We start from the raw sequence: 27,968 nt of genomic DNA on the forward strand, positions 1-27,968 counted from the left end.
TTCAGTGTATCGTCAGTATACTTTAAGCGTCTGTCCGTCAGCACCAAAGGTTAATCAGTGCGCTCACTGATAAGCTTAAGCTAAACAACTGTTGGCCAACAGCTGCATCCAGTCATGCTGTCAGCCAGTCGATAGGACTGACAAACTTGTAGAGAGAAATGAATTTCTGGAATTTACAAAGAGAAACAACAACATTAAGATCCTTGATCAATTTAGAAAAAGGTTCCAAGTGTGTTTAAATGAGTCAGGAAATCATCCCATTAAGGGGTGCTCTCCTATTGTGTTTGTCAGGCTTGTCAACAGGCCTGCCATAGTAGTTTGTGTGCTCTGGTCCGGATAACACACCCACTACCCAAACACATTTTTTAACAAAACATGTTATCGACACTAATGAAAAAAGGACACAATTATAAGGTGATATTGGATGCCAGGTACAGATGGGCATGCATTAGGTGAGTTCACAGCCCACTTCCACGCTTGCTGAGTCACTTAAATAGAGTTTTCTTAAGAGACACATGGCTGCGAGAGGGCAAGCTTTTGTTTCCCCCATCTCCTGACATCTTTATGTGTCTTTGGGCATGAGGCCAATTTGGTTATGCCTGAAGACAAGGTAGCTCTAACTGCTACCTCTTTGCAAACCTGCTTCACCACAGGGAGGTTCCTGCCCAAGAAATCCAGGCCAAAAGCTCCAACCCTTTAGGGCCACAGCCCCTAGATTGTGCACTGTGTAATTCAGACTGATAAAATAGGGTTAAAGACATTACCTCTGGATGTCAATGAAAGAAAACGCAGTCTGACAAACAACACCCTCTTGTTGTATAGATAGTCTTTATCTTCTTTTTCACTCGGATGACATGCAAGCCATGTCTCTACCAGACTCAAATCAAGTTACTCTGCTACTTTTGTCCACTAAAATAACATCTAAAATAGAAATAAAATAATACCTGTTTTACTTAGGGATGCACCAAAAAAAAATTATTGGCCGAAACCGAAAACCGAAAATGAGGAAACCAAGGCCGAAAACCGAAAACCAAAACACTGAAAGAAATGATTATGCCAATATTAGTAGGGAGTAGGCCATGCATTTTTCTGTTTGTGTTGCACAGATATTCTCTAGGCCATTTATTAGAAGACACTTGAAGCTAGTTTGTATAGCAGTTTGAACACAATGGGTTAAAGGAGCTCAAAGTTATAGACAGAAATGTCAAAAATGTTACAACTGTCCCCGGTCTCCCCTACCATTGCATTTATGGCTATGACTGTTTACTAACCTAACTAAAATCAAGGATCTTATTGAATATATCATGCCCCTCATCTGGTTCAGAGAGACGAGTCCTTTTTTCTGTGCTCTGTTCCCCTGCGCATCCATCGCGACCTTGATCATTTCTTGTGCGCGCTGCTTTATTCCCACATCCAAGTAATGATCTTTACAACGTGGATCAAGTATAGTCGCGATAAGGTGTAGAGGATCCGAATAGTTCTCAGTGAAACGTGTGCAGACATGTTGGTCCTTATCCAGACAGGCGCATACTGGCCGCGGTTTTTGCTTGCGTCATCACAACATTCTGTTTCGGCTGTGTTGTTTCGGTGATAAAAGTCTTTCGGCCGAAAACCGACAATGCACTTTTGAGCTATTTTCGGCCGAAAATTTTCGGTTGCCAAATTATCGGTGCATCCTTTTACCATCTGACTTAATCCCTATGAATGCAGTGCTCTAGAGACAAATTTAGAACATCTGAAATAAATGAAAATATCCTCATTGTGGTATCCCTGCTGCTGAAGTAAAAGCAGGTGAGTGCTTATGTGCATATGTCTGTGTGTGTGTGTTTCAGAGCAGACTGACCCACAGAGAAAGACAAATGGCTGTAGCATGGGGTGGTGTGCTTGACATTTAGGTTTCATGTGGTAAAATGGACGTTGACCTGAGGGGTCAAGCCTGCCAGTGAGGCAGCAGCAGAGGGGCCCATTCCTGCACACAGCCCCTATCCCTGTAACCAGACACTAGCAAAACAACACACACACACACACACACACACACACACACACACACACACACACACACACACACACACACACACACACACACACACACACACACACACACACACACACATACACATAATCACTCAGTCAGTCAGTCAGTCAGTAGAAAGAGAGACTCAAAGGGGCATCAGACGTCCTACAGGTTGGACCACATAGAGGGGATGTCATTGTAAAAAAAGACAGATGTTTGGTATGTGATTTTGAGCAAGCAAAATCACAGCCAGATGCATATCTTTCAGACATTTATGCGTGTCTTCTCTAAATCTATGTATGTGCACATGGATTCCTTCAACCATAGCAACAGCAGGGAAGTCAGACCAGCGTTAGCAGCCTGTTGTTAAGAGAGTACCCTGTGTTCACAACCCACAACTCTGCAACAGGAGGCTACTTTATACACTGTTTGTGACAGCTTTGTGGTAATAATGGAGCCCAGGCCCCCGCCAGTGCAAGTGGCATGCTCAGTCAAGTGAGACTTTGCCAAAGAGAGCGCACATATACCCACACAGACACACACACACACACACACACACACACACACACACACATACATACATACACCAGGCAGCCTTCTTCACGCCTAATGAGACCACTGGGAGAGTGGAGAGCAGGAGGCAGCGAGAGGGAGAGAGAGAATGGGAAGTAAAGGAAGAGCAAGGGAAAAGGAGTGGAACAGCGATAGCAGGAAAGGAGTCAGAACAAGACAAACAGAGAGAGAGAGGGGGGGAGAGAGTGTGTGTGTGTAAGAGAGCCAACTGTTCCAACTTTCAAGGTTTGGGTTTGGAGGGAGGGAGGGGGGAGGAAAAGGAGTGATGACCTGGATTGCTGCCAAAGAAGTGAAGAGAAGATGGAGAGGGCGGTGTCAGAAAAAGAGGAATGGGAGAGTGAAAGAGAGAGGGGGGGGGGAGCTGAGGTACACTTCTGAGCTGAGCAGCGAGAGGTTATGCAATGTACACAACACAGGAGTGCAGGGGGGATAAAACACATGGGGTGCATATATAACTAAATGTGACACCAGAGTGCAACTAGAGACGATGAGCAGAGAGAGGAGAAACAATAGGCAAAAGAAGAGTACAATGAAAAAGAGAGCAGGCACTCCCTGGGGGAAGGAGGGAGGGAGAGGGAGAACGTATCGGTACATTGGGTACTGTACTGGGTACACATCATTTTCGGAGGAGAGAGGTAATGACAGGGAAAAACAAAAAATAAAGATAAAAATAAATGCCGGAGCTGCTCTTTCTCTGCCTCTGGCTCTACAGCATCATCTGCTCATCCAGGCAGGTGCACATTGCAAGGTGGGGAGTAAGTGAGTAAATAAATGTGAGTCTAAAATGGGAAAAGGCTAAAATGTACAGTGACGAGGAATGAGGACAGACAGGCACAGCTGAGCTTTTTGGTCGTGCTTCCAGGGAAAGCGCTGCATGAATTATTAACAGACGCTCGGTCTAATGAAGTGAAGATGAGCCGCTTGGCTCCATCAGAGCAGACAGCTAGGATTGTTTGGACGATAGAGCTCAGGCCCTGCAGCAGGTTACAATGTCAACAAGAGACATGTCACCTTTACCAACAGGCGATGCGCTGTGGTTTTCTAGGAAAATAATCTAGTATTAGGCTGGGTGTTGATTTAGGATTCACTGCACACTTCGGTATCTGTCAACACTGTGCTCAAAGGCAATGTAGGTCATGCATTTAATGCTGCATTCTGGTATCATTGGATGGTCTTATTTTCTGAGTTAAAAAGTTGTCCTGAGGTGTGTGAGAGTAATGTGAAAACAACATGGATGCCAACAAAGAAGATGTGACACATTTTATTGCTCAGAGCTGACCCAGGTTACCTTAAAAGGAAACAATGAACTGTTAGTATGTAATCCCTGTATTCATCAAAAGTTCTGGCCAAGCAGATAGAGCTGGGGTTGGTCGTCAGATTTAGAAACACTTTTTGTTATACTGGTTAAAATGATCTTTGTGTCCCGATGTCAATCAATACATAATGTGTTCTTAAAAAAGAGCGAAAAAAAGCCGCTATCTACAGCCGGAGTAAACCTGGGAAAACACCAACCAATCCCTGCCTTTGGGAGCCAAATTATGAAACCAATCAAATCCCATTTTTCGTGTATACCAATCCTAGCTTTGAGTGCCACCATGAACAGAAGCTATAGTCGTCGCAGTGGTTGCTGGTTCAATCCCAGCCACGACCCATTACTGCATGTCTTCCCCCACTCTCTATTCCCCACATTTCCTCTCCTCTTTAGCTGTCTATCAATTAAGGGATAATGCCCCGAACCATAACTTAACTTTGCCCAGTAACATGACATCCGCTTTTGTTATCCATGTTCCTACATGAAGCTGGGGATGGTGCCCCCTGTGAACAGAGCTGAACCTCTTCTATCTTTATGGATTTTGTCCTCTGCATATTCAAGTAGTGCTTTTTAATAAAAAAAAGAAAATCTAATCTCACTGAGAAACTGCGTTCACGTCATTTTGAACGTGACACAAACACAACAATCACAAACAATGAAGGACACGGAGGCAATGGTGTACTTGCTGCTCGGTTTGTGGCTTTTTGTCGCAGGCTGAGTGAGAGAGGAAAGCAAAAGAAGGCTGCAGGCGGCAAGAAGAAATACGCGCGAGAAGTACAGGAGAGTTTTGGAAGCCATACAACAGTATGAATGAACAATTCCTTTGTTGGGCATCACACTCATGACTCTTCAGTGACAACATTCTCTGACCAATCAGTAGCCGGCAGTCCATCAAAGTCACCTTTTAGTATCGGCTCAGCTCGCTTGGAACCAGAGCAGAGCAGGTACGAAAAACTGGTATCTGACACGAGGTACCGCGCCCGTGGAAACACAACAAAAACCGAGTAGAGTAGATTCAAGTCGAGTAAGGCTAAGGCTAAGACGGGCCGGTGGAAAAGGGCCATGAAGAGAAGCCTTTTTAAAAAAATCATGTTTTAAGAAGAGATACAAAAACAGAATCAGGTTAAGCTGGCCAGATTTCAGCAGGTAGATGCCAAGGGAAGCCCAACATTTTGTGAAAGTACAAGATAGCCAATGATGTTGCATGAAGAAGTGGGTGTTGCAAAAAAGTCTTAGCACGTTAGTTTGTGGTACGTTAGGAAGTGGTTTCGGAAACAGATTTAGTCAGCAGTTTTCTGCCTGCGCATGGAGATCTTACAGGACTACACACTTAATAAACATTACAGAACACTGTACTAGCAGCCAGTATAGAGAGACATATCCAATAAAAAAGAATAGAAACTGTCAAAGGGTGGGACTCAAGCTATCTTAAAAAGACTGAGTTTTAGTGGTTTAAGATATCTTTCATCATACCAGCAATATTATCAAACTTCATAACAGTACAATTATTCATATCATTCCATATACTGACCATGTTCTTTTGCTACATCCATTTTTACAGTCTAAATGTGTCTCTTACTGTTGTTTCATCACCACATATATGCAGGGCATGTGTAGTCCTGATGGCATAATGAAGAGCTCCACAAAAAGAGGAAACAATGTGTTGCACACTTTATGTCTCAGCTGGTTTCAATGCCTGTGCAGAGCCCTCAGCTGACTCTTTGACCACAAGTGTATTGCACATGGAGCTGGAGCGTGAGAAGCAATTTTCCCTTTTCTTGAAGTCTGTAAACTTCATCAAGTATTTCAGTGCAGTTTATACTTCAATTACAGAGTTTGACAGGTAAAATGCACTTCCACTCCTAGACTGTTGAAGGCCTGCTGGGAATGCAGCCCCCACCAATCTCAGTCCCAGTTCACAGTGAGTCCCAGTCACCCCTGTCTATTGTGAAAAGTCCCCCGTGTATTTTCTCATCAGCCGTCTGAAATCACACCAATCTGTGTCAAACATTCAGGGATTTGAATTCCAGGAGAAAGTTTTTCATGTATTGTTTTCTAGCTAGTGTAATATGAATTATTCAACTTCGACACAGTCTGACATGCAAAACACCTTCGCTCATGCCCCAGATTGAGCTGTGTACCCGTTTTTTTGGCTCTACAGAACAATCCAGACCAATGATAAGACAGAGGACAGAATGGAGGAGGACAGGATTGTTGCTCCAGGGGATACAGTCAGTGCCTGGCTGATCTCTGCATCTTCCTCCTCCAGCAGTCCACATGCCACTGTTAATCCCTCATACACAGAGAGGAAGGCTTCAGGATCATCCTTGCTGTGTGAGCTGGGGTGGATAGGAAGCTGGCGGGTGCATATTGTCTAGGTGTGACGTAGTAGATGACTGCTACAACCTCTTCAGGAGATCTCCGTCCTTCCTCTGGGTGTGGGCGACACAATTTAGCAAACAAAATACGTGCTGGTGGTGTTGCTGTTGGATGGTAACCTTGCTGACCAGCTAGACTGCTCAAGGATCTGTCTGCCTGCAAAGCAACACTTGATCCATGCTTACTTTGGCATACATACTGCAAGTTGGGCAGTGGTGTTTGAGTAATAAAATAGAAGTTATGTGGAAAAAGGCAATTCAATCAGATTCAAAAAGCTGATTTTGTTATTCACTCTTAAACAATAATTATAACAGGAAAATATGAAGCAGCTAGTGGTGATTTTTTTTATATCTAACGTTTGTTCTTTGATCGTTAACTGGCACAAAGCACAAGTGTTAAGAGATGTTGGATACTAATGTTGCATTGTGTGACGAGATGTTGGGACTTTGACAGCGACAGTATCTTCCACTTGGTGAAAACAACTTCAGAAGTGCTCAACAACCCTCTGGCAAAACGGCTTCAAAGCCACCATTTCTGTCAGTTACATCATGCGAAAACATTACTATAATAAAATACATTGAGCTCATTCAAAACAAAAGTTTTTAAAGTTTGTTTTGAAAGTTTGATATAAATTGCTAAAGCAGCTTACATAAAAACAATTCAGAGCTAAATAATCAGATATTTTTCATGTTTGAGCAATGAAACTGACATTGAATGTGACAACCCCCAGGTCTATGTCACTATTATACAGTTTTGGCCCATCTGGTGTTATTGTCTTTTTTCATCATGAATTCAGCCTCAAACTAGAGTGACTTTATAAGATAAGATAAGATAAGATAGATAAGGTACTCCTTTATTCATTCCACAATGGGGAAATTCATGGAGTTACAGCAGCAAACAAGACTGTGTACACTACAAGAATTCCAACAAGAATATATATAGAAAATAAATGTCCGTCAGAGAGGACACATTGGCCATAATTCTCCCGTCAGCCACCATCTCCACAGGGTCCAGCACTGAGCTGGCCTTCTTCACCAGTGTGTTCAGTCTTGCTCTCCTGTATCCTGTCCACCCACAGCAGGTGAAATCCTTCCAATGTGGCTTTCGTGTCCGGTGTTAGCTCTGATATATATATATATATATATACATTTATAAAGTGTCTAAACAGAAAATCTTTGGTAATATATACAATACTCAAAGTCTTCTTGTTATATGTAATCCCTGAAAAATATTAGCTGCCTATTTAGCCCCTTTCTGGTGCCTTGTGGATTGACCAATCAGTGTTCCAAGCAACCAGAGGTTCTGTTAAAGACGTGTGCCAGGGCTGATCTCGAACAGTGTTTGTAGAGAGAGAGAATCAACTAGAAGTAACAGCACAAAATAAACAGCTCACTTAGCCAATAAACGGCATGTATTGGAGTTGTTCTGCCAGTAGCTCACAGTGAATGTTTGTGTTACACAAGCCTTTTCACACTCTGGAAAATTTCTCAATATTTTTGGGAGCACAGGCCCTGAAATTTTGCAAAGCTGCACTTTCACATATTTCCCTCACAGGGTGAAGTCTTCCCTTTCGGACAGGGGGTTAGTCCTGGGAGGCAGGACATGAAATTAAAAGTTTGCGGCAGGAGCCACAGTGTAAAACATTAATCTGGGACTTCCACCAGATCCGTGTCCGGTCCGTCTCTGATCTGCTGCAGTCCAGCCAACCCACCAGTTGCGTTTTCAGAACGGAGCACAGAGCAGGACCGCCGGGGAGCTTGAGTCATGTGACTGAGGTTTTCCCGCGGTAATTACTGCGTTAATGAATATCAAACTCCTCTCCTTATCCATGTTGTCTTTATCGTCCTCTAAAAACCTCTGATCTGTTGACTTCAGGCCTGGCTCCACTCATTACGATGGTTTGTTGTCGTAGTTAAGTGAAAAGCAATCAGTGTTTTATTCTGAAAATTAACCAGATGTTTAAATGTTGTTTTGGACCCTGACGTCCTGTCCTACTCAATCTTCTCTCTTGAGATTTATTTCTAGCTGTGGCATCCAGCAAAAATAGAAGTCTTGCGTATCTGATCCGGAAGACTCTGACCTGCTGGATCAGAGACGCAACCGGAACGGAACGGAGCGGATCCAGTGGGAGTTAACCATAGACTATAAAATATGGACCTAGTATCCGTGACATCACCCATCTGTTTCCGAAGAGCTGTTTTGAGGCCAATCGGCGGCGGCAGCCATATTGCTGCTGTGGAGCGATTGTGACGCAAAGAGGCGGGCTTTGAGCCTCCTAGCCAACAGCTACAGTGTTCCCGCCTGTCAATCAAGTCAGCTGTGCTTCTCATTGGAAGACTCGTAATCTCAATATCTTCAAAATTGCAGCGTTAGAAAAAATTCACCCCCCTACAGTGTGGGCCAATCAAGAAATGAGCTATCCACACTACACTTGTCTTTTGTACCAGGCTGTAAACATGTTTATTTCTGCTGTGAAGATCGTCTTTTTTGAATTGGTGTGTATGTGGTTGCCAGTACTTACGGAGCCAGCCTCAAGCGGATCCTCAATGAACTGCAGTTTTTAGCACTTTCACATTGGGCTCATATTTTTAGACCAGTTGCCGCTTGGAGTTTACACATCGACTAGAATAGAAACCTATCAGATCAAGGGTACGTGACGGATCGGAGATGGACCAAACACAGATCGGTGGAATTTGGCCGTAAGTGGGATGAAGCAAACGAGACCCATGCTATGATGACAGTTCTTGCATTTAAATCAATGAATACAGACAGACAGGTATGCAGACATCTTTGCGGTTTGCATCATGAAAATGATTCTCCCTCTTCAACCTCGGATGTGCTATTCATCCTGCTTCTTGCCGCTTTTTCTTGTCTGCACAGGAGAATGTACCAGGGGGTTGGAAGGAAAAAGTTCAGATAAAGTCTGGCAAAAGTTTTGGCTGTTTGCGTTCACACATGCCACCTTCCAATTTCAACAAGTTTTCAGGAGTTTTGTGCATATTTTGAATACAGCTACAGAAAATAAAGCCTTGGAACATTGCTGCTTTTGTTGCAAATACAACAGACACTGCTATTTCCTCAGTAACAATCACAGGTACAGCAAGTGAAGGCCTGGACTGTCTGACTGTAAGAGCAGAACCTCTTACAAGGAAAATTCCTCATCTATAATCTCCTCCTGTACAACACATTCAACATCATAATCAATACTCTATAAGTGCTTATTGTTGCATTGTGTCATCCGCCTCAAAATTGAGTGAAAGTGAAAGGCTAAGTAGAACAGTGTAATGTCATATAACTGAGCCCATGATTATAATTAACCATTATATCTTTACGTGATAATTCTCGAGAAGACATGTTACCTTCTATGCTGCAAGCACAACCAATTAGCCCATGTCAGCACTGAATACAGTACACACAGAAACATGGAGGTGTATAACGGTAAAGTATGACATGAGCATCAAGGCCTGCCATTATGGAGACAATTGACGATAAAGCTGTCAATGCAGTCACAGGAGTAATATGTGCCTTTATCATTTAATAAGGCAATTCTCCTCTACAAGACTCTCAATGGCACTGCACTCATTCGTGAGGAGCCTGCAGCCAGGAAACAGCACTCAGGTGGGTGAAGTGTCTCTTAGCTGCATCAAAATCAGTAAACATGTGCAATCACACAGCAAGAGCTCAGAAGAAGAAAGATCTCTTTACGGTGTAGTGCTGCAGAGGCCAGCGTGTCGCAGCTGAATCTCCACTAGTGTTAAAGGCCACACCCTGAGCATGTTCTACACAACTCCTACTTTCCTTTTGCTGCACATTTTCCAGTGCAGGAAGGACCCTATATCACTGTATATAATACATCAGTGACTACTTCTGTTAATTTCTTCTCTCTTTCCCCTCCTCTCTCTCTCTCCTCAGGGGTTCCCAGTGGCTGTCCAGTGCACATGTGTTTTGGTTTACCTTGAGAGGAGCCCTATCCGAGGCCCGGGCTGAGAGCAGACTGCAGGGCTTTGTCTGTGGCACCATTAATCAAGTGTCCTTTAACAAAAACAGAAAACCAGATGAGAGACAAAGGGAAGAGATGTGGGGGGTGGGAGCTTATTTAGGTAGAGAGGGAAAAATAAGGCAAGAGAGGGGAGGAATGAAGGAAGGGAGAAGAGAGAGGGAGAGAGAAGGGAGGAGGGAGTGCTTGACCCAGATCCAGGCCTTCAATAAATCAAGCAGCAACAATAACAAGCAAAGTTTTCATGTGGTTTGACTGATTAATCAGGCTTTTTTTCTGACATGGGAGGCGAGGGAGTCTTTTTCTTCTTCTGACTTGTCTCTCTTGAGGGACACTGCAGAGTGGCTGAGAGAGTCTTTTTATGTCTGGTGTTTATGTCTTTATGCTGCGAGGTTTTAGACCTCATTTGTGGTTTAATGAGAGCGCAGCTACAGGTTTCTTTTCTTAAAATATAAACAAGCTCCGTTTTACACACACACACACACACACACACAGAGAGACACACACTTACACTTTCCACAGCACAGCGAGCCACAGGATGTGAAGCAGCCCTCTGAGACTCTTTGCAAGGTGCCGATCGATGGGCATTGAGTGTGGACAAGGAGGCCTCAGGATCGATAGGGGGCCATTACAGAGATGTGCCCAGTGGGACCTTGGAAAGGAGGTGTATCTGTATGAGTGTGTGTGTGTGTGTGTGTGTGTGTGTGTGTGTGTGTGTGTGTGTGTGTGTGTGTGTGTGTGTGTGTGTGTGTGTGTTTGTGTTTGTGTGTGTGTGTGTGTGGGGGGGGGGGGGGAGTCCTGATGCTGTCTCATTTACCTCATTGGAGGGTGGTTTTACTTCACGTGAGCTGTACCACGAATACACTTAAAAGCTCAACGGACAAGTGAACATGAATGTGTATTAAAAAGGGCCTTACATCAAGTTGAATGAAAAATGCCAGGTACCACGCACATGCGCACACACGCACACACACTCGCTCGCATACGTACGCACACGCACACGCACACGCACACACACACACACACACACAATCTATTGGCATCCCGGGAGAGTTGCTGCCACACTAGGAGTGCTTGTACTTGTCTTCCTCTCTCAATCTCTCATTCACAGCATCCTCTGTCTCTCTAAATAACTTTTAGTGCCAACTTCTCTATTTTCCTCCTCCCTCCCTCTCTCTCTCGCTCTCTCTCCTTGTCTTCATCCTCATTGCTCTGCAGTGTCACCTGAAGAAGATTTTCTACCTTCCCCTCCTCATCCTCTGCTCCTCAGCTGCAGACTGAGACAGCACTGACTGTTCTATTCTTTGTCTCTCTCACACAAATGCACACACACACACACACACACACAGTTGGGGAAATGACAGCATTGTTTTTTTCTCAAAATGTCTGGTGGTGACACACTCCTTTACGACTCCCAGTTCTTACGATTTTCAGGCATCTTGGCTAATTTTGTTTTATGGTTTACTTGTGGTTCAGTGAAATTTGCATGGCTGAAATTACCTGGGAATCGCCAAGTTCATGTAACTTAAGAAAGCATTAGCGCTTCAGCTACAAGTGACCTGTAATCAGATTAGGATTTGTTATACAAATGTGTCAGTTTGAAATAAATCTGTTTACACCCACAACTCTTAATCAATATCTCCAAAGTTTCATACTCGTATATCTAAACTTAGAACATCTTGCCAGTTAAGCTGCATACTTTGTAAACGTACCAGATTCTCACAGGTGTAGATCTTATGGAAGTACACACAAAGTTGAGGCAGTCAGGCAGGCGACTGAAACCAATGAGGCGGACTGCAAGCTGGCTCTTGCATCTATCACCACTCCAGGAAAAAAAAGATAGAAGTTAAAACGAGATCCACTATTCGCCTCATTTAATTTCTCTCATCGGGACTGGAGCAGGAGAAGGGTCTCCTCCTCCTTCTCGCCATCGCCCTCTTTTCTGCAGCCAATCTCTTCTAGCACCACCATTAAAAAAAACGATGGTTGAAAATAGTGCGTTTGGATGATGTTGTTGCGGAGACGGAGGACTATTAAAAGTCAGGCAAATGCCTTTACCAGTGCTTATGAAATTGCACTGAGGTGCCATGTTGGCTCCTGCAAGTGCAGTCCAAAAAATCCTTCTGTGGCTGATCAAAAGAACGTGTGCGCACACACACACACACACACACACACACACACACACACACACACACACACACACACACACACACACACACACACACACACACACACACACACACACACACACACACATAGTGTCTGGGCTCAGCTAACAGTCCCCATTGGTTTGGAAGGCTGTAGCAGGCTATAACAACTACAGGCTGGCCGGCCGTGAGCAGTGGGCCCTCTGTTTCAGCAATCTGGGTTCTCTTTGCCGTTGGACAAGGCCCAGGTCAGGCTGCACAATACACCACTGTGTTTGCAGAGCGAGGGAGAGAGTGGCGAGAGAGACAGAGAAAACAGCAGGCATGTGGGTCTCTGTGTGCACATTTACTGTAAGGAAAATAAGCATGTGTGCATGAGCATGTACGTATGGGTATGTTTTGGTTGTGGGAATTCTGCCCGTCTGTGTGAGCATGTGCGTATGTGTGTGTGTGTGTGTGTGTGTGTGTGTGTGTGTGTGTGTGTGTGTGTGTGTGTGTGTGTGTGTGTGTGTGTGTGTGTGTGTGTGTGTGAAGGTTATTATCGTTAATGAAAACTAACGAAATAAAGAAAATGAAAGGTAAAAAAAAATTTCTGTTAACTGAAATAAAATAAGAACGAGGCTTACAAGAAACGATAACTAACTGTAACTGTGTTGTGAGTTTACAAAACTAACTAAAATAAACTAAAATTATAAAGAAAATTTCGTTAGTTTTCGTCTTTGTCAATCTACCTCATACATAAACTCAGTATTATATGTTTTATGTACTGTTGCTGTGACCATTTTTTTGTACAATATAACACTGAGTGACACATTTTATTGTTGTATGTGGATGGTTGTTCATCTGTCCAAGGTGAGTACATTTTTCAAAATGGTATGAAGTTTTGAGTTTTTATTACACAATGCTTTTTTCATACTAAAACTAATACTGAAACTAATAAAAACTAAACTAAATTTAAGTTGCGCTCCCAATAAAGTGGGTGTCCTGGGTTCGAGTCCAGCCTGCTTTCCAGCATGTCATTCTTCCACTCTCTCCCAGTTTCCTACACTATCCACTATCCTCTCCTCTATAAAATAAAGGTGTTAAAGCCCCAAAAAATATAAGTTCAAATAAAAAACTAAAAAAAAACTGAACTAAAACTAAGCATTTTTAAAAAACAAAAACTAAACTAGCAAACCCGCTTTAAAAACTAATTAAAACTAAAATAAAAATAAAAATAAAAACTAATGACACAAAGCAAAACTATAATAACCTTGGTGTGTGTGTGTGTGTGTGTGTGTGTGTGTGTGTGTGTGTGTGTGTGTGTGTGTGTGTGTGTACTCCTGGCCCACCACACCTTCTCTCTCCCTCTCTTTGCCACACTGGATTGAGAGGCCTCCCTCCTGTCTCCCTAACCTCCATCATCGTTACATCATCATGGCTGTCACCGCTTTCTGCAACCTTAGCACAAACAACCAATGTGGGACCCCTTGCAGCAGTTTACCTCCCCCAGGCACAGTTTGCATGGCGTTGTTGGAAACCTACAAGAAGTCAGTGCACCAGAGGGAACACACAGTATTGTCAGTCTGAAACAACAACAGAGGGAAGCAAATATGTCAGCGTATATGCATCTGTGTGCACTACAAGGAAAACAGGCAGCAGGTACAGAGAGGACACCTGTCCCTTTAAAATCTATTTACCTGTGGTTAGTGAACAGCACAGGCTAGCTTTAGCCAAGCTGTGCTGTGCTGTGCATGTACGGTAACAGAGGGGAACCGCGCCGCCCAGCCTGCCAGCCCACCACAGGGAATTTGTTTATGTTTCCTTGCTGCCAAGTTCCTGTCAGGAGGCGCCCCAAAGAGGAACTGCAGACTGCTCAGCACTGTAAGCTACGCCCTCTCGCCTAGAGAGGCTGGGGTTTTCTGCGTACAGTATCGGGTGGTGCTTTGTAGCTATCCAGGGAGGTCTCACACACACTCCGTACTCCCAGCTCTGACTCCGTTGTTCTGTGAGAGCACCAAACTTCATAAAAAAAAGTTCAAACAGAAAGCTTAATTTATGTGCCCAAACAGATTAACACCAATTTACTCAAAACACAATACATAAAACAGCACAAAGGCATAGTTTCATTAAAGCAATGCTTTACGAGAGGCACTTTGTTATGCCCTGGATTATGGGTATTGTAAAAACGGAGCACCACCACATAAAAACACAGTAAACTGGTTTGGTAAACTCATGGGCAGTAAGTCAAGCACTTGTGGGAAAAGAGCTAAATTGAAATTACTCTCCCGCTAATGTGAAAGAGCAAAACATTCTGAGCCCAAACAACACACAAACAACAACTCGGTCCATTGCTGCCAGAGAAACAATGACAGCATCAATTTTTGCAAATGAATACAATGCCTCAGCCTGGCAGATCCACACTACTTCATGAGTCATCTACTGAGTATAAGCAGCCGTTTAACCAAGCAAGGTCAGCAAGTGCGCAAGTCTGTATCTGGAGTGCTTTGGCCACCCGTAAGTTTGAATCTGTGCTGCTTACTTGCAGTTATTGCAAGGATATATAGCTGTTTGTCTTCATACCACACATGCGATGATGTCCAGTGAGTGTGTGGCAGGAGAGAGAGATGTGCGTGCTTGTGTGTGAGGAAGTAGAGGTCAGACAAGGCCACACAAAGGGGGCGTGAGACCCAGGATGGTGAGACAGAGGAAGAGATAGAGAGAAAAAAAGAGGAAGAACAAAAGATGGAAGCGTGTGTGGAAAGATGAAGGCTCGGGTTGGAGGGGAGACTCGAGTGAAAGCCCAAAAAAACAGGAAGCCATTCGTGTCAGCTTGGATGGCGGGATAGGACAGCGCCCACTTCTCGTCACGTGCTGGCACATCTCGCTGCTCTTTGACTGTAACACCCGTTTATGCACACAATGAAAAGTAAACCAGTGACTAAGTGGCTGACGGCACAAGGGGGAAAGGCAGTGGCTGCATTTGTTTGGAGCAGATTCGGGCTGTCTTGTGCAGCTTTTCTTTTTTTCATTGTGAGCGAAGGGAACGTTCACAAATGAAAACTTAAATCCATTCCGCATGGCTATAATTTGCTGCTCACTTCTGCTATTCTGCTGATGGGGAGGAAGTTGTTGCCGCACAGTATCCTAATGTTCAAATGAGTTAGTCCAATTTAGTATCAAATCAGTCAAAGTTCCTGAGGTGATGCTGCAGTAAATGGTGCCTGTCAGTGATTTTAAGTATTTCTATTACTGCTACAATAATATTTTTATAGCTTTTTACTGCTGTAGATGTTTAAGGATGTGCTGGTTATAAATAGTGGAGCTGTCAGACGAATGAAATAGAGCAAAAAGTGCATAATTACCTCTTAGTTTTAGCTGAAATAAAAACAAAGTAGTATTAAATGTGAATATTCAGATTAAGTTTAGTGACCTTTTTTTTGCTAACAGTATTTGTCCAAATTAACTAAAGCCTCGGGTCCACACGTTCCCATTCTAGTCAATGCTTTCGGGTCCACAGGGCAAGCCCCCTTACCGCTCCGCCAGAGATACGCTTCAAGTCTATTTTCGATGGAGCCCGTGCCCAGCATGCGTCAAGAACGACCTGGACAGGAAGTCAGGCATGAGGATTGCATGCAACATCCGCCAATCTCAAAATAAAACATCATATACTGACTCCTGACCGTTTAAAGATCGTATAGATCAGAAATTAAGCTAGAAACAGCCACATATATGTGATCCAGGTCGACTACAACAGGACTTTAAGATGATAACTGTGTCAGAAGGTAACAGGACAACAAAGTAGAGCAGAATTATTATTATTAAACTCATCTAAACCTGCAAAAACCAAAATTTACATACAATACTCTCCAAATGAGCAGATATTCAACCACAGAAAGGCTCTGTGACCTGTTGTTTGTATGTGGTTCTCTCTATGCTGTACCCAGCTGATCCTGGCTGCTCTGAGCTGGCACTCCGCTCCCAACATGCATCCTGTGGACCAGGGCGCAAGCCGTGTTGCAGCCGTAACGCGGCGCACACGCATCCTGTGGACTCCCCGTGTAAGCTACACTACACTGTGTACTTGGCTTACATAATATTGTACATTTAAAATTTATCAAATACAAGATGATGATGAATTTTAGTTTGTTCTTACCTCTTACATACTTCTACTTAAGTATAGGTATTGGGTCCTCTTCAGCAACTTTTGGTCACCAAGGAGTAAGTAAGTACATGTGTCAGTGGTTCTTACATCTCAGCAAAGGGGTAATAGTAGCCTTGAGTAAGTCTATTTAGGGGGCTGCTGTTGCTGCTGTTGCTGCTGTGCTGTGTTTGAATGATTGTGAGGGGCCAGTCTGGGCCAAAAATGCCAGGGCCAATTTTTTTTCCCAGTCCAGCCCTGAATATATCCCAATATATACTGAATCATAACAAGTCCTGTTTTTGATACCTATCCATGCCCCAGATTCTTTCAAATACACAGTGCTTCTACTCTGAGCTACACAAAGTCAGTGGTTTTAATTTCACATTAAGAATCTAATAAAAGACGCTGCAACAAAACAAAAGCTGCTGTTGCAATTCTTGCTAAATATTAAAGGCATCCAAACTGATGTTCCATTCTGACCAGCCTCAGGGGGAAATAAGAAGTGCCATCAAAGAGTTGCATGTATCCATAAACAACATCTTTCGACTCCCCTCAAGTTTCCATGTGTTGAGTGGTGTTAGAAACAAAACAGTGAAAAGAAACAAGGGAGTCCCACTCTAGACGGAGGGAGAGGCAGCGGCTCGGCAGCCACCAACGACCTACCGCACACAGAGTGTGAATCATTAAAGGCATGTGTTCCACATCAGCTGCCGGGGCCGCTTCCCAGCCCGTGTATGAGAGTGGAGCTGAATTATGACGGGAAAGGGGGGGTTAAATACCGCTTTATGTGGAGATGAAAACCCCAAAGCTGCTAACTTGGAGTGAAAGAGAGGGAGAGAAAGTGGAAAATGACTGCATGTGAGGCCTGCATGTACCCTCTGCCAGTGCACAAAATAAAACAGCAAATGAAGCAGCTAATGGAACAATTATATGATTTCCAAAAAGTGTGACCTTTCATCATGAACAGATGAGGTGAATATTGTTTCATGCACTCTTATAAAAGAGAGCCAAACTGATCCAGAAACTGACCCACTTTGATTTTGACATGTTCTCTGGCTTCTTTGCTAAATGTACTGACCTCCAGAAAGCTAAGGCAAACCAGTGGGATAAACCTCCCTTAAAACAAACAAATCAAAAGGTGTGAAAAGACAAAAGAAGACAGAGGGACACAAGGGTTGACTCTGAGTAAGACCAAAGTGCCAGCTTTAGTCTTGTCCATCAGGCCAGCCCTGTGCCAAACTTGTTACTAACAGGGCAGTGTCTGCCAGAACACTTGTCATCCCAAGTTACAACACATGGATAGCCTGTGTGGGTGTGTGAGAGCATTTCTGCACATAAACACACACCCTCTCTGGTGTGGGCATCCAATGAAGGAGCTGATTCGTAGAGGGAGTCTGCATTCTTTTGGGTATTGGCTGGCATCGCTGTACACATTCCTGTCTGTTTGCTTTTGCTCGGCTGGTATGGGGGGGAAGGTGTTTGTCGTCTCTGTGAAGGGATCACCTTTCCCCTGGGCGAGGAAGGGACAGACAGGACGAGACATGACAGAGCAGGACAGCAAAGAAAAAACAAACATTTATACACAGGCAGAAGGAGGCCAAATTGGACAAACTAAGCCACAGTCCTGGCAGGGAATTTGATTTGCAGAGGGGAATGGACCAACTTTTCAGGCTCTTTCCTGTCAATCATTAGTGCAGGAAGAATCTGGCTTGAAAAACAGGAGTAGAATTAAGGGAAAGGAAAGAATAATAAGGATGAAAGATGAAAAATTACAAACAATAAATCAGTCTTTTGTCACAGAACAATGATTAAAGTCCTTCAAACCAGCTGAATGGCTGTTTTTGTTTGGTCTTTGTCACAGTTGAACATGATAGAGCAAATCTCCCTGCAGCCAGCTCCAACTCTGATGCAACATACCCTGGATTAGTCTTGATCCTACCACTGGCGGCATGCAGGCCACAAAACAGGGTACCTCCTGTAAGCAGTACACAGTGTGTGTGTAAAAATGATTCAACATTTGAAAGTACTTTAGCTGCATAAACAGTGACCTTTACAGCAACAGGGAAAAGCAGAAGATATGACATAAGGGCTACGCAGACAAAAGAATCACGAGCTGCACATTCAGTACAACCACTAAACCAACATGGCGGTCACATGACATGGAACAATGCCACTGTACAGAGAGCAAGATGGTGTTTGGTACCCACAGTGAGGAGTGCAGGGAAGTCCAATTACACAGATTTGACAGGAGCGACAAATTCGGGCTTACCCCAAAAACGTCAATCTGCCTGTCCTTGGCGGAGGAAATCTCCCCTTGAATCGATTGCAGCTCCTAAGCTCTGAGGAGAGAGGGAAAAAAAGAAAGAGATATTTGAAACCAACAGCTTTGTGGGCCTTATCCACGTGCTGCAGACTCACTGACTCCCTAGTCTCCCTGGCACAGAACTGCTTCCCTACACGAAAAACTCTTACACTCTTTTTCCTTCCTCACCTCTCATACTGCCTGTAATCTCCCCGCCCTTCCCAGATAGATTGGACTTTCTTGCTCCCTGCATTCGTGCCCCAGACATCATGTGAAAAATGGAGTAAAACAGTGCTTTTGTGGTGTGCGAATTACCTGAGGCCATCGGCGGGCACAGTAGTGCTTATGGCCACAACTCAATTACTGCAATGTGAATCAGGTGGCGGCCTAGAAATCCCCTCAGCCCGATGCACAAATAGGGACACAGAGGCGCCTTCATTGCCAAGACGGAGACAAATCTAAAGAGGCGTGTCATCTCTTCAGAGAAAGACGGCTTGGATTATGCTGTACGGATGAATGGCTGCTGCAGACATGGATCCAGCAACACTGGTTTGGAGCGAGTGCGTGAACAATGACATTTTGTTTTTGCATGCCGCTTGAATATCAGAAGAGTTCATTACTCTGTTTGAATACAGATAAAGTTTGAAAGAGTCACATGGCACTTCTGATCTCTGTGAAAGCCACCTTTGCAGGAGAAATCATGGAAAAAGTTTTGCGTAACTGTATTTTTTTAATAAAAAGAACTGGATGAAAATTACAGGATGGTGGTTTTCAAATGTTAAAAGCCACTTTGTTGGATTTCATGGATTCGACAGAAAAGCCAAACTGCCCAATCATGGTCAATAATATTTGAATAGAAAATTGGTTTGTGTCAGAAGCACTGAACAGCAGCTTTTCTTCCTGTCTTATATTTCTTTTTTGATGAAAAAACAGAGACCATCTCTTTTCTAAATATCCAAGTTCCCATTTAATGTAACCCTCTGATACAGGACAGAGTGGATCAGCTTTATAAACTGTGCTCTGTTTGTGCTTCTTTAACTTCTCTGTACACTTGTCATTGGGTGTACTAAAGTTTTTTGTCTCAGTCACCAAAGAAGGCAGTAAGTTAAATCTGGAAAGATCCATCCTGACAGCCATGCTAATGGGTGCTCTTTAGTCGACATGATTTCAGCACAGAAAAAGGAAAATACCCGCCCTGCAGGCCCAAGTGACCGTGGTGCCATTTTACGAGCGTTAAATGAATTTCACACTAATATTTTAGCACAAGCTACTGAAGATTGCTCCGAAATAAATATAGCATTTTCCAAAAATAACCCATTTACCTTTAAGACAAAGGCTAGTTTCATTTTATCAGTAGTGCATTTAACAAAAAATGCAGAGGCCAAAATATACAGTGATACATCTTTATATAGAACACTTTAAAAACCAATCCAACACAACCTCAAAACCTACCATGGATTTAAATGAACATCTCTTTAATAAAGTCCAAAGACGACAGTGACTTTAAACTGAATACTGTAACATACACAGACATACGGGCTCTTGTTTACACTGGCATGAATGGATGTTAATTAAAGTGTCACCAGATGTAGCAGTGTGGGTTTGCCAAGGTTAGAAAACTAAACAGTGAGTCAATATTTCCTTGAGTGGTTCAAGTATTCTTGGGTTTGTAATACGTTCTGGGCCATTTACACCAATTAAATAATACACCTGTATTTGTTTAAAATACTTTGCCTTAAGGAATTGATGAAGTGTACAAAGTAACCTTCGAAGTGAGTGTTCTTTACATCACAACATAACTAATTTAAGTCAAAGCATGGCTCTGGTGCATTGGTTTGCATGTAACAACTCAAATCAACACAGTGTGTAGCATAACCATCTACAGTAAGATCTTCGTAATGAGATAATGCTTGTTACGCTTGTCCAGATGTGCTGCTCCCTCTAGTATCTATTCAAACCTGACATTCAGCCAATCAGCTGGCTCAAGCCTTGGCCTTGAATGACTTCTCTATTCACTTCCTGTTGTATAACACACCCTCACTTCCTGTTTGTGGATCTGAATGGTCCCTTAATGGTGTGTTTTTATTGGTCCAGTAGACCAAGAACAGCCTAATTTAGATAAGAGGCCGGGCAGGATGAAATGAGGACAAGAGTTTATGCACATGTCCGTGTACGTGAGTGTGTGTGTAGAAGTGTGTGTAGGCATGCATGTGCGGGCCTAGAACGTAAACACTGATAAGAGTGGACAGGAGTAGCCTGGGGTAATCACGTCATTATCCTTGCTGATGGGCGAACGCAGCTAACTGCAGACACTCACCTTTCTCACACACACATACACACATTTATAAAAAGAAAGAGGAGCTCTCACTGTTGGAGCCGTGCCAGACAAGTCCATCTGCTTTTAAACTGGAACGCAATTTACCACAACTAGATGGCCAGGATTGCTCAGGGACCCACAGTCTCACCAAGAGGAGAACATGGAACAAATTCAAGAGGGGTCGCCCGATCCTCCATGTTTGGCCCAGAATCAACACCTTGGACTGGGATTTGAGTGTTTCAGGTGCTCAAGGTCAAAACATGTTTAATTAGAGGGGGTCAAACCCTCAAATAAACATTCGTGAACTCTGGGAAATCACGTCTTTAGTGCGACAGCAGCACAGCAGCTCAATGCTAATGTGTAAAAAACGATTGTGGCTCCGACCAGCAGGCTCCAAACGCAAGCCTACTTGAAAGTGGCTGCCCTGCGGCGAGAGTCATGAGCTCACATTAAAACAGACACAATGTGTTGTTTTAACTCGCTTGGTTCTATAAAATTCCTCCGCCCACGTGCATGCTCACACACACACGCACTCACACAATATAAACCCCTCTCCATGAGGCTTTGACTCTCAGCGGTGGAAACCCCCCTTCAGTCACACATAGATCACATAACCTCTCTTGACATCGGAGGACAGCACTCCCAATGGAAAGATGCAGATTCACACACGCTGAGCGCCGGGCCAAGGCTCCAGACTGCCATTGTCCTTCAGAGTCATCCAAACAAAACAATGAAGAGGGTCACGCAAGGCCCCCTGTGGAATGGTAAATAACTGGAGAGAGAGTGAGAGAGAAGCAGAGAGGGAGAGGAAGTCTAATCCGCTGGCAATGACAGTGTTATAGGGAACAGTGAAAAATACGATCATCTTGGGGCAGGTGAATTCCAATGATGTTCAATCACTCAAGAAGAATCTGACACTGCTTGAATGGAAAATATGTCGGCTCCATGATGTACAGAGGAAAGAAACCCATGTAAAGAAAGATGTAAATTATCTCACCTCTTGCTTTAAGGAATTATAGTTACTCTAACACACGCTGAAAACACATCCATCCAACTTTGACTCTATAACAATTTTTCATGTTCTGTAGGAGAATACAAAGCAGGAGGCAGTTGTACTTCTTGTGTATAATCATCTAGGTGAGTGTTGCTTTTGTCAAAGCTACTCAACGACAGAACAAGGGGTTAAAATTCAAACCATATTAAAGGCTTAGATCGTGTTGATGTTAATCATTCATTAGTGCTGAGTGACCCTTAATCATAAAAGCATCTTTGATGTCATTATTCATCTGGCATTAAATGCTAGCTGTTAATTCACACTCAGGATGTGGACAATGGATGGTTCACAAAGGCCTCGGAAAGCACAGTCTCCCTTCTGATTGGTCTTTCATATGCTAATAAGGGAACTGTTTTGGGTTTACGGGCCTGGTTGGAAATGATTTAGGGTGACATCGTTGCTCCGAGCCTTTATGTTTGGGCTGGCCGCGGGGGCTCATATATCACCCTGATCATTAATCAATTAGCGTCTCCTAGCCACCTGTCGGACTCATCGCGGCACAAAACATTCCTGCCCTCTGGCAGTTGCTAGACGATGATCATCAGTAGCACCGCTATTACCTTCCAACCCCATGACACCCCAACCCTCCCCCTCCCCCTCCCCTTTATGGTAATACCCTGATGGATTACATAATCACACCCAAACACTGCCTGCAATGAAAAGCCATCCTCTCAGACAGGAGCAAATGTGAGTGGAAACCACCATGGTGGGTTCTTTATGGGACTCCCTCCTCCCATCTCAAATGAATGGCAAGTTTTTTAACATACATTTGCCCTCCGCTGTCACAACCAGAAAGACAAGGCCGAGAGGTATTGATGCCGACCATGAGGGAGAATCAATGAGCTGACGGCTATTCAAAAGTGCTGAATGCACACCAACGCTGCATCCTCCATTGTTTCAAATGCAACTGCCTCCAGTGTAGTATTGATGGTTGTTTACTATTGATGACGTGTCACAGTAACCAAATGCATGCAAGATGGAAAGGTCTGAACTATCAGGGTGTTGTGACATCAGGAAAGGTCCACAGAGAGATTCTGTTTAGACTGTATTTATTTACAGCTCACTTACAGTACGTCAAATCTTAACTAGGTCCTTCAGAATAAAAGCACAGTAACTTTCTGTCTGATTTTTTATCAACATAAGCTTCAATCACAAAGTTTGTAAACTTACAGTTTTTAGAAAAAGAGTAGGAGAAGAAAAAGTGATATAAAAAAAGTTTGTGTTAAAATTTTAATGGTGTCTGTGATTTGAAAACTGCATCAGGCTTTATGATCTCATGAAGCCACTTGAGACATTGTTATATAAGCCGTGGTGATAAAAATGTTCCTAAAACATTTCTTTTTTACAATTACAGTCAGCCTAACTGCCAAAGTACTGTTTTTTTTTTTTCTGGGGATTTGTATGTAAATTTGAACTGTCTTGCACAGGCCCTCGCTGCCACCACACAATCTCTTTTTAACAGCCCTGCTTCCCCAACAATGCCCTCCCATCCAACCCCCAGAACCCCTTCCACATTTTTCACACTTTTTTGTTATTTGGAACTAATTCTTAAAAGCAGCAGAAGTGATAAGTGGCACTAAAATTAGAGTCTAATCCCTTAACCCTCAATATGCGGACATGGAGAAAGTAGATTTGTCAGGGCTTGATTTAGCTGTATTCTTTGGTTATAAAAAGTAGCACTCTTCACGCAGCTTAGCAATAGCAAATGGCTCAATCAGTCTCATGTGGAACGTTTCAGTAGGAAGGGGGGAAGAAGGGGTAAAGGCCTATCTGTGAACCCAGAAAACTTGGCATCAAGCTGAAGCCATTATTGCGTTTGAAATGCATTGTTTTCCTACCTGTGCTGCACTCTTCAACTCTCAGGGTATCCCCTTGAAAGTGACATTCACCATCCACTCCTAAAGGCTCCAAAAGAGGAGCTGTTTCTCTGGGGGATTGCAGAGAATCTGGGCCACTGTGTTGGGTGTATAAAGTGTGTATCGCTGGGCTGGGCACTTGAGACTGTTTTTTTTTCTTTTCTTTTTTGTCTTTTAAATCCAACCAGCTCACGCAAGGAGCCAGCCACCGACATTATCAGGTGGATTTTGAAAAGAACAAAAGCTCCTCTGCGATTTTTTCCACTGCCTGAAAAAGCTGAACAGAACCCACATCCAGCATTGATACTCAGCGTGTGTGTGCTGTTCTTGCTTTTCCAACCAAATTCATTTCTTGCAGAAGATTATTTCTCTGATAATCTTACACTTTCTTCTATTTACTTATCGCTGCAGTAAGATCCTAAAAGCGGGCTGTGATATTACCAGTGCAAAGGTCAAGACTAAATCTGAGAACACGGAGGGGGAAAGCATATCTGTTCTGGCTCTCTGAATCTAATCACATTCACTACATAAATGTATTTCAGAGGCCACAACAGATATTTTAGGAAAGATAAAACTGGAACAGGAAGTAATCTCACACTTGACTGCAAACAAGGAGAGTGCATAGTTGTGTTTCCTGGTATCTGCTGGCGGACAAGCAGTGTTGGGAGAGAGAAAAACTATTGCCGGAGAAAGATAAAGTCAATCCACAGGGAACAAGGGCAGAGAGGAGACAGTGGGAAGGAGGGGGGTGATGGGCGACAGGGCAAAGGCTTGACCTCTGTGGGTCAATAGGTGATTAGGAACATTTATCATACCTACACAGGCTGCTAAATGAGAGGCCAGGCAGCTTCTCTCTGAAGAATACAGCAATATTCGGATGTCAAAGTCCAAATGAAGGACTGCTACTGACAACCAGATGCCCTGTGTTTATGACAGAGACAAATATTGGAATCCTTAAGTGGAAAAACATGCCATGCTGGCACACAGCAGCAGCAGTGAAGCGTTACATCATTTTGACGATTTTATGAGCACAGGCTGGTTCAGATCAGGAGTTTTAATACCTGCCAATGCCAATATAAGAGCCTGTATTTCATGCTTCATAGGAGAGCTAGAAAGTAGGTTTCATTTGATAGCAAAACATTGTTGGAGGATGAAGGAGCTGCGGTTGTGGTTGAGGGGGAGGCAAGCAGTGCTGTTTGAGTCCTGACGAAAGCCATGCAAGGTATCTGAACATAAGGAATCCATGGAGCCACAGCTCAGCCGCACTGACATTCACAAGGAGGGAGCGACAAAGAAGCTATTGAGTGCGGGGAACAGATTTGGCTCCGACTTATCAAAAACACTCCACCCCCAGGGGACTGCACGACAGTGAGACTCTGAAGAAGCTCAGCAGCTCTGCATTGTTTTGTAACTCTGGACAAGTGGACCAGAGTTGGAGTGGGTGTCCCGGGCCAGAGGCCAGCTGAGAATGAAAACAGTGTTGTGTAGAAAGACAATTAGGACACACTCATGCAACAGCATCCATCAAAGATGGGATGACAGTTAATTTCACTAATAGACAAACATAGCCTTCTTTTTTAGCCGTTTCATAACTTGTGCATGGGCGGGAAAATCCACAACCGCTTGATTAGAATTGAAAAGAACAAACAAAACACAAATCATATATGGCATCCCATTTTCACATCCCACACCTACAATGCGCAGACACATTGCAGTTTTCAGCAGTAGACCCTCTAAAGATGCTCAGGCATTTACTTCAAATCAAAGCACTTAAGAGTGAAAGCTTTAACATAGAGGACACTTATTTCAGGCTATCATGCAGGAGAAGTCTGCATCATCCACTTTTTTGTTACTTTCTGAAATATCCTGACAGTTTGAAAAGTCTTTCCACAGGATGAGAGGTGCTGTTGCACCAGCACCTGGCACCACTGAGGATTGAGTGGGTGCTTAAAAAAAAAGGAAAAGACATGTTGTCCAATGCAACACCTGTAAGCAGGAATCCAAGAAGAAGGTAAGAGTTTTATAACATAAGAATATAACGCAACAAAGCTTAACATAATCCAGGGAAAGATCCACAAGAACAGCTTAAAGCTGAGCTGAAATATACAGTCTGAATACATGCTGCTAACTTTCACATAGAACACACTGAGGACAGAGTTCGGTACAACACAGACAGGTGTATAAATACTGTTCATAAACAGACAAAAACAATCTTATTATCAGTATTTTATATATATATATATATATTTTTTTTTTTTTTTTTTTATTGACCCTCTGTAACCTTAGTTTCCAGAACAGTAAGTCCATACTTCTGAATTTCAACACTTGTTTTTGTTCAGAAAATCTCACCTTTCAGTTGAGGTCCTTTCTCCTCTTTCCCTCCTTTTCCCACTCAAGTCTGTCACAGTCTGTCACCAGGGCATAGCGTGAGAAACTTGTGGAGTGTGTCCAGAGGAACCACTGTGACTTGAACAAGCTGAAGAGATGTCGTCGTCTCAATCTCTGTCATTCTCTATCAGCTTCATGCATCATCAAGTACTTGACTTTTCACAGACTGATTGGATCTGTTCTTGGAGGTACAGGTACACTTAAAGGTATCATTTAAAATACTGCTTTCATGTCCTTTGCTGAACCAAACATGACTTCAAAATTGAGGTGATGTTTGTGTACTAAGTGCAGTATTCTAAACGTCCCTCTGTTTCTGACGATGAAACAACACACACCTATATTCAATTAATAGACAAGCTGCAACAATACTACATGCATCACTACTAGGGAAGCAAATGTAAAGTATTTTCCATGATCGATCTTTGGAAATGTTAACAATCAATTATCGATGAATCATTAAAAAGACGTGGACGTTTTCCACATCAAAAACAAAGCCAAAAGCGTTTTTTTCCCTGAATCAAACTTTCCTTCACGACACAATGTATACTGTATATTGAGTAGCTACGGATTGTATTGAGGTGTTCAAAACATTAAACATGTTGAATATCAACATGTGGAGCAGGCTCATAATCTCCACGGACATACAGTCATAAAAGTGGAGGCTCAGACTTCAACAAGGTAACTAAACAGAAACATATTTCAGACTCACAGTGTCCAGTTTTCTGCATTATTATTGAGAAAGATAAGCATGTGTACGTGGTCAGGTGTCAGCCGGGAGCGCAAGAGAGTCATAATCAGTCTGGTGGCGGAGAAAAAAAGCGCTCCTGGAGACCTGTCACTCAGCCGCAGCCCCCAGCAGAGCGTCTCCGCTGTGCGCAACACCTTTAGTCAGCTGATTCACATCGAAACATGCTTTAAACCTCCTGTTATGTTTGTTTCTCTGGAATAGTAATAAAGTTCCTGGGTCAATTTGACCCGGGGCATATTCAATTATCCAAAAGTGTGAGAACCCCAAAAAATCCCAATAGACATTTGTTTTAATCTAATTTTTAACTCCATTTCTAACCATTTAAATCAAGATTTAGTCCATTGGTGTTCTTTAATTCTCACAGATCATGGTTCAATGAGGATAACTCACTCATTCTTCATTAAAATTACATGTTAAAACTTTTTTTAATGTACATTGGAAAGTCCTAAATATAAATACAATAGTTTAACATGACATGGATTTTTGTTTATTTTATTTTACATTTTGAATTTTTTTATTTTTATGAAGTGATGTTGATAAATTTACACGACTCCTCTTCTGTCACATGCTGCCCAGATTTTGATGCTGCATTAAGCTGGTTTGGAAGGCATATTTTGCCTAAAATAGACTTTAAAAAGGGTCAATTTGACCCGCAACATAACAGGAGGGTTAAAACACTGAACCAAATACAAGACCACATGCTGTTTGTTCCATGTGATATAAAATTGAAACAAAACAATGTGTTTGAGTAAGTTCTT

The 27,968-nt window shown here is 43.1% G+C and overlaps 1 protein-coding gene across 5 annotated transcripts in view; it reads right to left on the bottom strand.

Moving 5' to 3' along the window:
• raraa (retinoic acid receptor, alpha a) overlaps positions 1 to 27,968 on the bottom strand; it is a 199,472-nt gene that overhangs the window by 154,430 nt on the left and 17,074 nt on the right. For 3 of the 5 annotated variants that reach the window (XM_034708566.1, XM_034708570.1, XM_034708563.1), the window contains exon 2: positions 18,815 to 18,884. The gene's annotated coding sequence lies outside the window, so the exon portion shown is untranslated. Of the gene's footprint in view, positions 1 to 10,232; positions 10,311 to 18,462; positions 18,521 to 18,814; positions 18,885 to 27,968 lie in introns of all 5 variants that reach the window. The other 2 variants (XM_034708565.1, XM_034708564.1) reach the window with 2 other exon arrangements.

The sequence above is a fragment of the Notolabrus celidotus genome, chromosome 18 (genome assembly GCF_009762535.1).
Source record: "Notolabrus celidotus isolate fNotCel1 chromosome 18, fNotCel1.pri, whole genome shotgun sequence".
NCBI lineage: Eukaryota > Metazoa > Chordata > Actinopteri > Labriformes > Labridae > Notolabrus > Notolabrus celidotus.